This window comes from Homalodisca vitripennis, chromosome 8 (genome assembly GCF_021130785.1).
Source record: "Homalodisca vitripennis isolate AUS2020 chromosome 8, UT_GWSS_2.1, whole genome shotgun sequence".
Taxonomy (NCBI): domain Eukaryota; kingdom Metazoa; phylum Arthropoda; class Insecta; order Hemiptera; family Cicadellidae; genus Homalodisca; species Homalodisca vitripennis.
Genome location: NC_060214.1, coordinates 75,692,818 through 75,707,364, shown reverse-complemented (window position 1 = coordinate 75,707,364; position 14,547 = coordinate 75,692,818).

Sequence of the window (14,547 nt, the reverse complement as noted above, 5' to 3'; positions counted from 1 at the left end):
TTACAGTAAAAGATAATCCTTTTTGTACATCTTATTTGTAATCAATTGGAATGAAATTTCTAAAACGATGTTCCGTAAAGGTGTCCAAAAAATATTAAAAGCGAAATGATTCAAAAACACAAGCTTTTTAAATAGTGTGGGAATATGTAAACAGTTCTTGATATACTGAATTTGATTAGTTTTAATTAAAATGTTATGCTATGTCTATAGTTTATTAAAAATCAATGTTTCGGTTCTTATTACATTTTAAAATTAAGATAAACTATTAAAATCCTGAAATTGGCAGGCTTCTCAAAACCCTGTTTAGTACTATATATGCCATTATTATCAAAATAATGTTTTCTACTGAATAAAAATAGGTCAATGCAGTTATACTGTAAAAATGAATTACAATGAAAACAAAATTATATAAAAACTTAATTTCCGAGCTGAGTATGCGTAGCAGGTTTCAAAATCTAGCAGATTTACATTTCGTCTTGTAAATTGTTTGAGTAATATTTCACCCAGTAAAATCTTATAGATATAATGTTTACAAGTGCTAATAACGTGATCTTATAAATCGATTATTTAAAAATGAATATTGTATCGAAATTAAATCATTTTAAGATAAGTAATATTTATCAGTTTAAATTGACTGTAAAACTGTTTAGAAAATGTTGAAATAATTTAAATTCTTATTTGAAATCGCTTTTAGTGAAATTACCATTTAGTAGTTTAGTTCCCTTAAATGAGTTTTAAGATTTTTTTACTGTCGATTACTTTTTTGTATACTTGAAAGTGAATAGAATAAATGATAAATTACCATTCAAGAAACATCCAAGTTTAGTAGCTACACGCTGCTATCTTTTCAGAAAACAAGAGAACGTAAATTTGTGTTTCTTTCATCTGGCTTGGGACATAGACGAACTATAGTTAAATAATCACTGTTAATACAAAATAAGAATATATAATTGTATTTTGGCCACATTATAATACTTAAATGGGAAAATTAAGAAGATTATTCATTTGTTACGAAGATTCATGAATCTTATATTTACCATTATAAAACAATACTCATGGTGTTATGCCGGGAGCATCCACTGGATGAGAAGTTTCAGGGATCGAATTGCTCTAAAGGGTGCACGCATTATATGTTTAGTATATGCAAGAATAAAAAAAACGGTTTTGTGTGAAGATTTTAATTACTTTAATCCACCAATGAATGGCACATTCTAGAGGCTATGATCCCTCCCAGAAATCTGAATCCCAAAATTTACAAGGATTAATACATGTTCTAATGTTTTAGACACCAGCAGTGTCAGAAGACATGTTTTCTAAAACAATATTTCTAAAACCGTCAGTCAGTGAAGTGAATATGATTTTAATGTCAAAATTGTAAGTGTGATAAATTATGCCAATCAAGGGATTAGGAAGGCCAATAAAAGGAAAAGCGCTTGTGTTGTCAACGATCGTTAGTCCTTTGGGGCCACAGCTCCGTACAAATCAGAGGAGTTCTAAATCGCTTTACATTGCTCTTATAAATGCTTTAACAGATCTTAGGAATAAATCCACAATAATAGATATTCATTAAAACCACCACGATTATTATAAATTAAAGTTTTTGTTTTATTTATTAACGTAATTCACCATTTTATATATAGAGATATTAAGATAACAATATAAATTATAGAAAAAATAAAAAATTTTACAAATGCATCTACAGTAGATAAAATGTCAAATATAACATACTTCCGTACTTAAAACTTCTTATCTAATAAAAAATGTGTGTATATTAGTTATATTGTTGGTATGTCTATACAACAACATTATTAAAGTTAGAATAAATGTTATAAATGCATTTCTATCCGTGTTCTATTTTAATTATTGTGATGTAATGTTTTACATCAATTATCTGACCCAACTGGTCTGAACATTTGCAAACAAATTCAGGCCTTACTATTACTCATACCGAGTAAAAGCACCTGTCAGATTAAACATGCTGTCAAACAGCATGTGAAATTTGCTTTATCGCTAATTGACAAAATTAGGTTATCAGATCCTCATAGACCCTCTCACGCTAAGAGATGTCAAGGTATGGTGTGATTTCTGAGATTCTCAAAGGTTTGCTTATAGTTAATATTGTTAGCATATCTTCAATCACTTAAAATATTTTAAAGTCTTTAATATATCTGTTGTAACATGTTTTATTTAATTTACAACTTCATAAGTTTATTTCAAATATAATAGTGTAAATGCAGTGTTATCCAAATGCATCCATATAGTTTCAGCATAAATCAATATATTTATTGGCTAAATGATATAAAAGCCTGTCACTCAATGGGCTGTAAATAATTAATCCGTAACGAGTTTCTATCCGTCCAATATCTGAAGAACGAAATCATATATAGCCTTGAAATGGTACAAAAATGTATTTAAGATCGGACAAAATAAAGTTCTATGATTTTACCTGCTACTAAATAGGATGTTCATTAAACGCTTCCGGAATCTATTGCTAAGTTGACTGGAAACATCCCTATTTTGTATGCCCGAAGGACAATATATTTTATTTTCTGGGTGATTTTATGTTTTTCTGTCAGGAGGAAATAACCAGAATTAAATGAGTTACAGACTTTAACAGTTACCTTTTTTACTAATTATACAATCTATGAAATATCATAGACAGTTTCAGTATTGTATTAGAATTGTGTAGGGAACCTTTTGTTAAAGGAAATTTATTAAGTCAGATATACGTAACATGGTGTATGGTTCTCGACATTAGACAAAGTTTATTGGGAAAAACCCGACCCACCTGGCCGCACTCTTTGTGAAACAAATTAATTAAATCCCCTTCCCTCTCTTTGTATTGCATAAATACCTTTGCATTTTCCCGTTTGGTGTACGGTTAAAGATACTTTATTTTAAGTTGTAATGTATTATTATGTGACCGAAAATTGTACTGCTATTTTTTTATATACGAAAATATATTTGTAATTGTAATGTATTGAATTACAATAATAATTATAATAATAATTATTATACATATTATAAATTGTTACTGGCAAGTTAAAGCCACAGCCAAAGACCAACTGTATGATCTATGATGCTGTGACGTCATATGGGGTGATTAGTTTGAATAAATGCCATTGGCTGTTCTCATCACGCCACCAGATCACACCACCTACCACTTCCAGTGTCCTGCCCTTGTCTCTCTCTCTGTTACCCTCCAACCTTAACCGAGCACAGTCGATGATGTAAACTAATTCAGTCTTTTATTCCGATTCCCCGTAACCCGTACACAACAATTGGCGACGAGGTATTAATGCGATCCCGCGAGTGCAATGCAACCTGTTCGATTGTGCGTAAATAATTTCTCCGAAAATTATAGTGGGAGGAAGTGTGTCTGTAGTTTGGCGTCACGTGGACTCAAAATCGGTACATTTTGATGTTGGAAGACAAGGTCGTAAATTAGAACATTTCGTCTTTATTTAGTGAAACAGTAAAAATGGCGGGAATTATTGGCGGAATCGGTGATTTCGACAACAGTGCAGAAACTTGGAATTCGTATTTTGAACGATTTGAATTATTCGTTGACTGTAACAGTATTAGTGACGACAAAAAGGTTAGTACGTTACTAACAGTCGTGGGTGTGAAAACGTACAGTTTGTTACGAGATTTATGTACGCCGGAAAAACCTTCAGTGAAAAAGTTTGATGAATTAGTGAAGTTAATTCAGGACCATTTGTACCCGAAGCCATCATTCATAGCTGAAAGGTACAAATTCAGCAAAAGGAATCAACAGGAAGGAGAATCAGTCGCAGAGTACATCGCCAGCCTCAAGAAATTGTCTGCATACTGCGAGTTTGGCGCATCCCTCAACGACTATCTCAGAGACAGACTGGTGAGCGGCATCAGGAGTGAGTCGACCAAGCAGAGGCTGTTGGGAGAGACCACCCTAACCTTCGACCAGGCTGTGAAAATCGTCTGCTCAGTGGAAGCGGCGGAGAAGAATGCGGCGGCATTGACAGTGAACGGCGGCAGCCGGGTCCAGCGGATGGCAGCGCATCACCACCCACATGTGAGAGTCGGCGGCAGCGGTGGCAGCGCGAGCTACAACGCAAGGCACGAAGTCAAGGTGCAGTTTACGTGCTGTGGGCAGTGTGGTCACTATAGGAAGCAGTGCAAATTGTTTGGTGTTGTGTGTCACAAATGTGGCAAAAGAAATCACATATCTAAGGTATGTCGATCTACTGAAATTAGTAAGTTACCAGACAATCAGCTTTCGAAAGTTAAGAAAGGTATATCTTATCAGTCTAATTTTCAAAACAAGAAAAACAAAGATTATAAGAAACATAATTTTGTAAATGATAGTTCAGAACTGTCAGATTCAAATAATTCTAAGAATTATGTTCAGAGTGATGAAAATCTTGAGAGTTATGTCGAGGACATACAGAATTTATTTAAAGTAAATGAAACTCACCGTAAAAGAATTAGAGTTGACCCAATTAAGATTAAAGTCCTAGTGCAAGGTCGAGAAACCATATTTGAAGTTGATACTGGAGCTAGTGTCACAGTGTGTAGTGAGGATTTTTATGAAAATAATTTTAGTTCTTGTAAATTGTTAGAAAACGACCTAACTTTGAGTTCGTACACTAATGAACCTATTATACCTGTGGGCAAAGTTAATGTTGATGTTTGCTATGAGAAAATACATAAATGCTTAGATTTGTATGTGATTAGAGGAGGTTCACATCCTTTAATGGGTCGTGATTGGCTTAAAGTACTGGGAGTTGACATTTCGTTTAAAAATAACTTGTGTGTTATAAACAGACCTATAGATAACAAGGCTAATTTCGAGACAATGACGTCCGAGCTAACTAATCAATTTCCAGAAGTGTTCACTGAGAAACTAGGTCAGTATACAGGCGAACCAGTAAAACTAAATCTAAAAGAAAATGCTAGACCTAGGTATTTTAAGCCAAGACCGATACCATTCTCATTGAAAAGTAAGGTAGAAAAAGAACTACAACGCTTAGTTGACGAACAAGTGTTAATTCCAGTAAGCAGCTCGGAATGGGGAACGCCCATTGTACCAGTATTAAAAAAGAACGGTGAAATTAGGTTATGTGGAGACTTTAAAGTTACTCTAAATCAGTATCTAGAAGTAGACAAGTACCCTATACCTAGAATAGAAGATTTATTTGCAAATTTACAGCATGGAGAACGTTTCTCTAAAATAGATCTTAGTCAAGCCTATATGCAATTAAAGTTAGATAGTGAGTCACAAAAATTATGTACAATTAGCACGCATAAGGGTCTTTTCTCATATTGTAGAATGCCTTATGGAATCTCATCAGCCCCAGGCATATTTCAAAGAGTTATTGAACAATCTTTGCATAATTTAGAAGGCATATCAGTGTTCATGGATGATATTCTTATCACCGCACCTAATAACGAAACTCATGTAAGTAGGTTGCAAGAGGTTTGTAAACGCCTGAGTGAAAAAGGATTTACCGTAAAGAAAGATAAATGTACATTCTTTGTAGACAAAATCGAGTATCTTGGTTTTAGTATCGATAAAGATGGACTGCATACCTCTGAATCTAAAATTAAAGCTATAAATCAAGCACCTGTACCGGAATCTGTCACTCAAGTCAAAGCTTTTATTGGCTTGGTAAATTATTATGGGAAGTTTATCAAAAATTTGTCAACAATCTTGAGTCCGTTGTACAACTTGTTAAAAAAGGACGTGCCATTTGATTTTGATGAAAAATGTCTCAAATCATTTAGCCATGTCAAGGATGTTTTGACTAAAGCACCAGTTTTGGCGCATTATGATTCAAAGTTGCCTGTAAAACTAGCAGTAGACGCAAGCTCGACAGGGCTGGGCTGCGTACTTAGTATCATAACCCCTGAAGGCGTTGAGAAACCTATTGCATACCACTCTCGTACTTTATCACCAGCAGAATGTCAATATTCACAAATAGATAAGGAAGCTTTAGCAGTAGTATATGGAGTAAGGAAATTTCATCAATATTTGTATGGCCGAAAATTCACATTGTGTACTGATCACAAACCTTTAATTAGCATATTTGGACCGAAAAAGGGTTTACCTGTTTTCGCAGCAAGCCGATTACAAAGATACGCATTATTTTTAAGTGGATACAATTTTGATGTACAGTATGTAAGGTCAGAAAAGCATGGTAACGCAGACGCATTATCACGCTTACCATTAAACACTAAACACGTTGTAAATAATAACAATGAACCAAGGTGGAAAGGTACCTATTTACACTGTATCGCTGAAAGTTCAGTACCTTTAACTTTTGAAGATGTAAAAGCTGAAACCCAAAATGATCCTATTATAAAACAAATACATAACTATGTGATGTACGGATGGCCAAATTTTTTGTCAGGAGAGAATAGGGAATTGTTACCTTATTTCCAAAGGAAGGACGAGCTAACACTTGAGCATGGCATTGTTATGTGGGGATATAGAATTGTTGTTCCTAACAAGTTGCGTAGCTACATATTAAATGAGTTACACGCGAGTCACTTGGGAATTGTAAAAATGAAGTCAGTAGCAAGATCCTATATTTGATGGCCAAATATAGATGAAAACATTGAAAGCCTAGCGAACAATTGCTCTTCCTGTCTTATGGAACGTTCTAGTCCTAGTAAGAGTAATCTACATGTTTGGCACTATCCATCTATGCCATGGGAAAGATTGCATATTGATTACTTGGGTCCTTTCAAAGATAAGACCTACTTGGTAGTAATTGATGCTTACACTAAGTGGTTGGAAGTATTTGAAGTAGGCTCTACTTCAGCTAAGCTAGCTATAGAAAAGTTAAGAGAACTATTTTCTAGATTTGGATTACCTGTCACTATCCATAGTGATAATGGACCACCATTTACCTCAGTTGAATTTAAAAATTTCATGCAACTTAATGTTATAAGACATACATTTTCACCAGCTTATCATCCTCAGTCTAATGGTCAGGCTGAGAACTCAGTTAAGTATGCTAAACGTAAAATAAGATTGGCTTTTCAAGAAAATATTGATACTAAAGTAGCCTTGAATAGGATGTTATTTGATTACAGAAACTCCGTTCATAGCACTACTAACGAGACACCTGCCAAATTAATGTTTAATAGACCACTAAGATGCAGGCTAGATTTACTCAGACCTAATATAGCCAGAACTGTGCAATTAAAACAGGACAAACAAAAAGAATATTTTGGCGGTAGAAAAACGAGAATTCTATTTCCTAATCAATCTGTATTAGTGAGAGATTATCGCTCTAAAGACAAATGGATAGAGGGCATTGTAATAAAACAGTTAAATAATGTGATGTATTCTGTTATGACAAAAACTGGTCTAATTTGGAGTAGACATATTTATCAGCTGATAGGACTACACAGTAGTATTGTTGACAGTGACAGTCAAATTCCACCATCTCAGGACCGTACAGTTGCGGAGCGTGAGACAGGCGCTCAGTGTCCGCCAACTCCAAGCCCAGTCAGAATTAGTAACACTGACCTCACTAGATCAGCTGGTCTCTCCCCCTCCTCACCGCATCATACCTCTCCATGTCACATCACTACCCCTCATTCTAGACCACGTCTTTCTCTACCCTCAGCTGTTCCTTCTCCTGTCACTAGAACAGCTGATCATACAAACAGATACCCAACTCGTATTAGGAAACCTGTAGAGAAATTAAACTTGTAAATAACTTACAGTACTTAAGGATGACATTTAATAATGATATGTGTTATTTATATTTATATGTGTTTATTATATATTTATTATTACACTTGTATTGTTTAATTTATCTATGACTTGTGTGAATTCAATTTATTTTGAAATTTGGAAGGGAGGAAATGTAATGTATTGAATTACAATAATAATTATAATAATAATTATTATACATATTATAAATTGTTACTGGCAAGTTAAAGCCACAGCCAAAGACCAACTGTATGATCTATGATGCTGTGACGTCATATGGGGTGATTAGTTTGAATAAATGCCATTGGCTGTTCTCATCACGCCACCAAATCACACCACCTACCACTTCCAGTGTCCTGCCCTTGTCTCTCTCTCTGTTACCCTCCAACCTTAACCGAGCACAGTCGATGATGTAAACTAATTCAGTCTTTTATTCCGATTCCCCGTAATCCCTACACAACAGTAATGATATTAATAATATTCGTAATAATGCCTTTATTGCAGAGTAGTTTTAAGTTAACACTGCTTTGCACAGGTATTACAATTAGAAAATAGTCTGATCCTAAAACTAAAAAACAAATACTCAGTATGGTATAAACTAAATAGTCACACGCTTTAATTTAATACTAACTAGTATTAAAATAACACTTCAAAAAAACTAAAATACAACATTAATTTATTTAAAACGGAAATTAAAGACTATAATTAACTATAAACAAAGGAAAAGAATTTGGTAAATCTAATGCTAACTTAATTTTCGTTTGAAGAAATTCTACGTCACTTGTTTTAGGTTACATTTAGGGTTGTTGTATAATGTTGATCGAAAGTAATTGAACCCTCTCTGGCAAGGTTCGAGAGGAACCCAAGAAATGGTAGGCGTGTAGAACGCTCCTGAGCCTCATCCAGAAACCAAAGTCGTTCATAAAGGTACTAAGGTTCTTTAACTGTCAAAGGCTAATGAATGATTATATTGCTACCCTACACATTGCATCTATCGGAAACAGGTAGGCTATTGCACGATATGCGGGTACACCGTCGTATTTTTCCAAAATCGTATATAAAATGCATTTTGAATATTTTTATTCACTTACCGTCTTCTTTATGAAGGCCTCCTCCTAACTGCCACACTTTTACTACTGCATCGAACATTTCAATGGAACTCTGAAACGTTCTGTTGTTATAAGACACAATCTGTCTTCCAATTAAGAGTAAATAAATTCTGTGTTGATATTAGCTATCTGATCATTTACCTGCTTACTTACCTTACAACTAAAATTTCTTAAAATTATATTATATTTGAACACTTAAGTTGTTCAGACAATGAGTTATTTTCAGACTCAATTTGTCCTTAATCAGGTGACACTCCTCACATTATTTTATTCCTATAACTAGAATTCAGATACGTGATATTACTCTCAGCAGTCTCAAGACTATAATTTAATCCATCAATTTCATTACGAAGGTCATCCCACAACATACAACTGTCGTTGAGTTTAGTCAGTAGCTCACTAATTTTGTGTTCCACAACCTCACCATAGGTGGCTATGATTTTATTCGTCTCATTGAATATACTAGATGCTATTTTGACATCTCACCTCTCTTCAGCAAGAAAAAGTAAACCATCCATTGTGTTAAATAAGCCTTTTTCTCTGGTTAATGGGGTCATTAACAAAAGTAAAATTTTGCAGGTTAAATTAAAATTTATATTACATTAAAGAAATAATTTTAAAATAGGAATTGAGGTTATTTATTAATTTATTAATAGTGAATAGTCCTTAAGTTATCAACTATTTATCAACTTCATATTATATAATATAATATCATATCATATCATATTATTTTATAATTATATTAATAACAAAGGGATATCCTAAACAGTTAGCAAAAGCACACGTATCGTCAATTACATGGAAGAAATAGTAATTTCAATAAGATTTAAAAATTCATAGGAGTGGAAATATGGTTAACCCGTACAAGAACTACATGTTTATTTCTCTGTATCCTGATCACATAGAAACTTGTTGGTTAGATTCATATATCTCTATTATGATCTCGTTAGCTTAGAAAATTATTAAAATGATGAATTTTATTTCTCTACAATATTCCTAGTATTTGATAAAATAGCTTAAACAGTTTAGAAATACTTGTAATATTTAAGACCGAAATCGACAAATAAGTCTCTATTAATCTTCTTTAAAGTAGATATAAATTAATATTCAAAACAACTACTTGCCCTAGTTGTTTCGAAAAGTAAGTAGACAGCTTTATTTGCTGAAGTAATAATAGCTAAGAGGTTCGAAAGATAAGTATACCGTCTCTTATTAAAGGTCTATATGTTTATTTCTCAGTAACCTGATTGCATATAAATTTGATGGTTTTATACATATATCTGTATTATGATCTAAGTGGCTTGGAAATATAATTAAATGGTTGAAGTTAATTTATCGTTTCTATAATATAAGAGTCCCATGTTATCCTGTAATACTATTATGATATAAACGCGAAAAACAGCTACGGGCATGGTTTATAATTCTCATGCCCCAGTCTTTTATTCTCAGAACACGAAAATCTTAGAATTATTTTATTTATTTTTTTTCAGTTGTGCTGTAAACTACAAAAGCCATTCCCACAACTTATCTCATTTAAGACACTTGATTTATATTCATACAAGACAAGGAGATAATTCAAACTCCTATTGTATTTTTAACAGCAGAAAAAATATTCTCACGTAGATAATCAAATGGGTGTTCTATATTATGGGTTATTATTTGTTTGGTTAAACCGTTGGCATATTTCCCGCAATTTTAGAGATTATATTTATTTTTAAAACACTTAAAACAATACGTATATAAGTTGATGTTGAATATTAAACTTCAAAGCCTTTAAAAATTAATCTTAGTTCTTATATCTGAGATGTAATTATAATTTTAAAGAGATTTTTTTAATTATTCCACTACTGTTGAATGTTCTGTTTGTTTCACCAGACCACTCTTTTAGGTAATACCAGCCTTTCAATTTCATTCTCTTTCGAGCATCTTAAGTAGGATTTCGTGAAATTCATGTCTATTCTGTATGTCTTCTATACTTTTCCATTAAATATTCTCAGTATTATTTGTCTAATTTAAGGCAATATACATTGAGTATATTGAGTGGTATTGAAGTTATATACAGTTTTCTCCTTGCCCGTTTATCTTCTCATTATTCTCCCCAATTGAAACATATAGCACACAAAGCAATGTAATTTTAACTGCTATATCTCTTTTTACGAGATTTTCTTCCTGCATTGTATATTTTTTATTTTTTATTTCATACGCTCATGAACCTCAACTCTTGCAATTGACGAAAGTTTGTGGAATGTTATATCAAGACAACGGATTTAATTAGAAAAAGATATCATAGATATATCATCTAAAATGAAAATTTGTATGGTAAAAGATTCGTTGTACTGGCAAACTAAGGTACTGACACGCGTCATTTATAACACTCAGGATAGAAATAAAAAAATACTATATAATTAAATTCAAAAATAGAAAGTTACGAATGACTTACTGAAATCGACGTTAGGTAAGGGAGAGAGGTCTGAAAGGTTTAAATAAAAGATTACGGGAAAAAACATAACATGATATGGTCAAAAACTTGGAAATTAGTCTTTTACTTTTCCTTGCGGTTATGGTGAGAGCTGTGGCTTCAAAATCTTTCTGCCCTCTATCAACGGAAACATACCATATGCATTTTTTTTCTTTTATAGTCCATAACTGTTATCGTTTGACTTACCTATTTTGCACAATTTACTATTTAAATCAAGGTAAGAAATCGCCACTCTAGCAGTCTAGTTGCAGGTTTCACTGAGTTTGCTTGGAAAATTATATACCAACAAGTGGAAAGACGGATATGTTTTTAGATATTTTATAACAGTACACTCAGGAAATCAGTACAAATAGGGTGTTTACTTATACCGTGGCAATATATCATAAATATATCAACTGAATACGCCTAAACTTTATTCCATAAGTAATAAATCTTTGTATTGCGAACCAGTCTGTGGTGACGAGTTGTACCTTTGCATATTGCAAATAAAGAATTTATCATAAATCAAATACTTCCATTAGGCTATTACAAGTATATCAGTGATAAGGATTTGTCATGTTATTTGGAAGTTGAATAGCGTACACTGTATTTTAAAGTTCAATACATTTATGTCTTTTAAATAAACACTTTTATAACGCTTTATACAATCCCTATTCACTTTTTTCGTGTAAATTATGAAATAATAACAATACTACTGGTAAAAATCTCAAAGATCAAAAAATTTAATGAAAGGAAATGCATTCTTATAAAAATGTCTTTTACTTGTAGATACCTAATTATTAGTACCTATTGAATTCAATTGATTAATATATTTATTTAGAATGCATACTTGTAAGTATGCACTTAATAAATGGTACAATTATGTATAATTGTACTATTTTTTGCTTATGCTTCGTAATATAATGTAAAATGCTTTCCACCAAAAAATAAACATTTAAACATGCTATATAGAACCATCAAAGTTCTGTTCACATGATCAATATCGTGCACACACATTTAACCCATTGATCACCACATGACGATTATGTTATTCAATTTAACTACATTGTAATGATGAAAATAAAACGTGCCACATGGAGCAAAAGCTTTAAAAATGAAAGCATAAATTAATCAATTAGTGGTAAATAATTTTTTACAAATACTAATACTAATAATACATAAGTAATGGCTGGGAAGTAACAGCGAACTTCTTGGTCAGTTTCGAAGGAAATACTCAATTTTAAAATTCAGGCAATAGAAAGAATATTAAATTCTAATATACTAAGCAGAAAATGCTTTTTCATCACAGTTCTTGGTGCACGTTGTCGCGTTAAAAACAACTAAAATTGACTATGAGTCAATATCCGTGATTATATGATAAAAAGTCTGGAGAATGCCTTAATCATAATCAATATCATTAGTTAGTTCGCTTTTTGGAAGTATGCGTGGTATGGATTATTATATGGTAAATGATCCTGTTTTCTTCATTATCAGATTACAAAAACTTTTTTAGTTCCCACTTAGTTACAATTCACGTTTTTCTGCATTATTTCAATTAACTGGATTAATTTTTACAGTCCCTACACTCTACGATATTATAATGTCTGAATTTTTTATACTCAGTGACATAAAAACTTATTGGAAAAACATAAACGATATGTAAGTTTGATAAGAAGAATAAAATACATACTTTTAAAACTCAAGAAAGACAAGTAAATAAGCATAAAATATTAAGCACTAATGCCACCTAACTTTTACTAACACAATAAATTCAACTTGTTCAAAAGAAATCATGAATTTTATAGACTTACATAACTACTGTGTACGCTTATAGCTAAACACTGTCAGTATAACAAACAATACAATTATTTTAATACTTTTTGTTTATTACAATATATTTTTGATCCTTTTTTATATAATTTATATTTAATTTATATAGCACATGTAAACGTGAATTTTTGGACGACGACGAATATCCGTAGAATATAATTCTACCAATGATGGTGTTAATACAAAATTTATTCCACGAAAATAAATTAGAAGATCACATGTTTAAACAAATTAATATCGTATTAAAACAATAATTTATATCGTATCGCTGTAACGTCCTAAAACAACCTCAGTAAAAATCGGTAGTATTTTATCAGCACCACGGAATCGCGTGACTGTGCGTAGTCTGGGCTAAACGTGAGTGAGTTATAGATTCGTGACAAGGAAAATGAAGGAAGAAACAGCTGATTTATTCCATATAGTGTGAAATATACGCTGTTTCCTTTTTTATAATAAAAAACAAATAAAAATAATTAAAACATATATTACATCATGAGTATAAGACCTACTAAAGAAAGTACATCTTACAATGTATAAGAAAAGCTTCCCTAATGGGCATTACTAATTCAATGCTAAGTTCTATTGTTATTAAATCAAATGTTTTAAGCAAACCATTTGTTGAAACTATTATCGTTTGACGACACTTCAACATTTTACTCGCTGAGTCAAACCAAATGTAAGCACTTATTCACAACGAATATAACGTACTCATTCATAGCTACGTTTTGGTGGTTGCTTTATGGACAGTGTACATGGAGGAATCTGCTATTTTGAAATATCGTGCATATTTCCAATGTCAGTGAGGAAAGTTTTTTTCATTATTGAAGTTTTCTTAAATAAAATCTACAATAGGATACATTACTATTACTTGCTAATTTCCAATTCAATTAAAACTGATCACGTGATTTAATTGAAATATTTACAAAACAGCAAAACGTGTACAAATAATTGTGTTCTAACTATTTTTGCAATACCTGTAACCCCAAATTCTAACAAAAGCCTAGCCAGTAAGTGAAAAAAAAACTAAGTATAGTTTGGTCTCAATATCCAGACAATGACACCCTACAAATTATTGTATAATAATGGTACATACAATATATTAAATTATTTTGAAATAAAAGTTTTATATAATATTAATATTTGTTTAATATATTTATACCTAGCCATATTTTAAGCCTAATAACTAGATAATTTACGTCATAATTTTGTTACGTTCAGTTACAGTTATATCTATTTTGATAAAATGCGAGTTGAGACTACAAATCTATAAAACAAACATGTTTCACTAATTTAATTATTTTTTTGGAATCCTAACTTAGTTGATATGTTTGGATAAAACTATGTGATACAAAGAACTGCAAACAATTACGGAAGAAAAGAAAAGTTTGTTATTCTGGATGCAGTACACTATAGACTACTCGTATATAAACTTTTACATGCTA